Below are 4055 nucleotides of genomic sequence, written 5' to 3'. Positions count from 1 at the left end.
TTATGTTTTTTTTTTCATTATACCCTAGCTTTCTGCAGCATGTGTAGTATAGTGCTGGAATGTTTTGTCTTTTCCTCCTCCGTTTCACAACTGCTCTTCAGCCCAGTAGTCAGCACTTCTGTGTTCAAATAAATTATCATTGGTATGGTCATAATTGTAATTTGACTGTTTACAAACTTGTAAATGGCAGTAAGACAGCAACATAAAAACTTGAGAGACAAACGGAACACATTCATAAGGAGAATTGAACAATATTATTAAGAGGATTGATAAAAGAAGACGTGGTATGAATGCCAATAAGACAACTATCCATCCAAGTTACTTTTTGTAAAAGTAAACAATTAAAGGTCAAAGTACAGCCTTCCACACAGAGGTCTTTTTCATATCAATATCAAGAGTATCCCATGTTTTTTACAGTGAACAATGAACACAGATTTCTTGCGGGTAATTCAAACTCTGCAAAAGGTCATTAAAAATTCATTTTAGCTTTTGCCAAAACTTGAAATCTCTCATTTAGCTTTTCACATATTTATCTTCTCGAGAATCATTGCACATGATGAATTACCAAAACTTGGAGAATATGTTCCTTACACAGCCTATTTCAGAATTCTTTTACCTTGGTGTTTATTCATCAACAAATGCTTTCTTAATTATGGGTGACTATACTTTGGGAAAGCTTCACAAATGAAAACCAAACTTGATGGGAATTTTTATTTAAAGATCAACATGTTGAAGTAGTTTAAGATTACTTTACAAAATGTTTGAAATAGCTTAGGCCGCGATTTAACATTTTAATGGGGAAACAGTTTTAATGTTGCGTCGTTTGTTTTCTATTATTTTTGAGTGTAAATTCACATTGTGATAAGACGTGTCACAGTACTTGTCTATCCCAAATTCATGTATTTGGTTTTAATGTTATATTTGTTATTCTCGTGGGATTTTGTCTGATGCTTGGTCCGTTTCTGTGTGTGTTACATTTTAGTGTTGTGTCGTTGTTCTCCTCATATATTTAATGTGTTTCCCTCGGTTTTAGTTTGTTACCCCCATTTAGTTTTTTGTCCATGGATTTATGAGTTTTGAACAGCGGTATACTACTGTTGCCTTTATTTAAGCAACCAATTATTCAATCAAGCCTTTGGAGGAAATTAATAAGTGTTGATTTCAACTGGTGGAGGTAAAAGTTTACTTTAAAGTCATTGGAACATATAGATTGCATTTCATTTCAAGAGCAGATGAAGTAAAATACTAGCAAACCATATCGAAATGTTATTTATAAGCTACTTACAAAGTTTTGATAATCCAGTCCTGATGACAAGTCTGGTATATGTCTTCACAGATGGATCCAAAGATATTTTTTCTCAAGAACAAATGATCCAATTGATACGAAACTTGGCAGTGAAGTTCCTCGGAAGGTATGTAACAAATGACCACCAGCAGAAAAGTTTACTTTACAAAGCTTTCCAAATTACTTTTTAGTTCCCTACCGATGAAGTCGGAGGTGACTTCAAGTTAGCACTCCATCCATCTGTCTGTCCGGCAAATCAGTTTTCTACACTTTTTTTTATCATGCTTGAAGATATTGATCTGCTATTTGATGAATTGTTTTCATGACAAGCTTCTGATCAAGATCGAATTCTGTCCCAGTCTGATCATTTTGTTAAGTTCTGGTGTTTATTCACTTAAATAATCAGTTTTGACATTTTTGTTCGTCATGCTTGAAGATATTGTCTTGATATTTGTTAAATAGTTTACACCATAACAAGTCATAGATCAGATCAGGTTAGAATTTGGTTGGAGTACAATGATTGTTTTACCAGTATTGGACTGTGTATTGCCATGCAATAACCACAGGATGATAGTTGATTTCAATTAGCATGATTTAAGACCAGGTGAAAGGAAAGGAAAAAAACATAGAAATGTGATTTTGAAAGGATTTGCAATAAGATGATACTTTAATTCTAATGAACTAATATTAACTGTATCTATTTTCCTGCACCAGATGCGCTTTTCGACAATACATGTCTCTTCAGTGATGCTCGTCGCCAAAATATTTGAAATCCAAAGCTTATATAAAAGATAGAGCTATAATCCAAAACGTCCAAAAAGTATAGCCAAATCCGTGAAAGGAATCAGAGCTTTGTATGAGGGAGATACATTCCTTAATTTATAATAATTTCTAACATCTTGTAACAGCAAATTTTAATAAAACGAAAAAAAATCCGTATTTTCATGCCAGTACCGAAGTACTGGCTACTGGGATGGTGATACCCTTGGGGACTAACAGTCCACCAGCAGAGGCATCGACCCAGTGGTAGAAAGCATGTATTTAGTTTTGGACAAACTACTTACTCGAGGGCGATTCAGGATCATAGGAGCAATGGTTTATTTATGAACACACACCTTAAAATAATCGAAATCGGTTTTCAATATGGCTGAAAGAAATATGGCTGTTTCTATGAAATATCCATTGACTTCTAGAATTTCGATTTTTAATATAGTTTAAGTCTGATTAAGACACTTTGATATTGCTTACCCGAAACACTAGACAAGTTATTGACGTAAACAAAATCGTCTTCTGGATGTTGTAAGACTAATAAGTATACCACTTCTGTTTTAATTTGTTAAACGTTGGCTTTCAATGTGTCAATTTTTTGTACTAACGTTTACCATTAAATAAAAACCAGATGCGCAGATGTTACTACATTAGCTTTATGTTGCAAATTTATTCTTGTTTGTATGATGTAAATATTTCAATTTTTCTCAATACAATTATTCAGATTGGAATCTTTGCCTGTACCAAGTCAGGAATATGACAGTTGCTGTTCATTCGTTTGATGTGTTTTATCATTTGATTTTGCCATTTGATTAGGGACTTTCTGTTTTGAATTTTACTCGGAGTTCAGTATTTTTGTGATTTTACTTTTTTCATATATCTGCAGAAATTATAATTCGTAGTTACTTAAGCATACCTAAAATATTTTTCAAGTAAATGTTCGTAGAAACCTTAGTTACTGTCATGAATTCAATGATGTGCTTTGAAAATAGAAAAACAAATATACTTTAGTTTGCATAGATTTTTCTCATTTACATATTTTTCCCTTTTGGTAAAATGGACAGGCATTATGATGCAAACACTTACGACCATTTCAATAATGTGACCTGAAAATTGAAACTCATTCTCCATTGTTCGTTGCAGGCACTGATGTTCCCATACACCAGTTCCCCCCCTGGTTAAACGGATAGACATATTGTGATGTATAAACCTATGGCATTGGCATTTTCATCCAAAGTAAAGCAACTTAAGATTATTAAATCGGATAGTTCTGCTTCACTCAATATTTTGTTATTCATCAAATCATAAGAAAAACACAATGCGTTTAACTTCAAGGTTACCACGAATAGTGTAAAATGTGGTATGATTGCAACTGAGAAAACGCTCCCCCAAGAGTCTAAAAGGACATAGAACTAATCATCTTACGGCATTTAACAATTAATAAGCAGACCACATACTCAGCTTTAAAGGTCACAAAATCAAAAATGTAAAACAATTCAAACGAGAAAACTAACAACCTAATTAATGTACAATATAATGAATGAAAAAACGACAACCACTGAATTAAAGGTTCCTTACTTAGGACAGACACATACAGAATATGTAAAAATATAAAAACTAGCTCAACCCATCAACTTTCATATGCATGTTCCAAGTGTCATTTGTCTTATCGTTATGTTTTTCGTTATTTAAACAATGAGGTGGTTATACGTGTTAGATCTTTTATGATTTCTGTTATATTAATTCGCTTTTATATACCAGGAAAGATAATTAGCATGACATATTGTAAATACATTTATCTAATGTAGAATACTCTTTTTGTCGATGGGTTAATGTTTTATTGACGTGCATCTCACTGATCTTTTTATTCAAAATTAAATATCCATCTATCCATCCATCCACCTATATATACAAACACTGAAATTTTGTAAATGAAATACTTATTGTTAGTCAGGTACATGCATATACCCAAGACATATACATGACATAGATAGCTTTATCT

The sequence above is a fragment of the Mytilus edulis genome, chromosome 5, assembly GCF_963676685.1.
Source record: "Mytilus edulis chromosome 5, xbMytEdul2.2, whole genome shotgun sequence".
In the NCBI taxonomy this organism is placed as follows: Eukaryota; Metazoa; Mollusca; class Bivalvia; order Mytilida; family Mytilidae; genus Mytilus; species Mytilus edulis.
The sequence above is the reverse complement of the archived record's forward strand: the minus strand, read 5'-3'. Positions refer to the sequence as shown.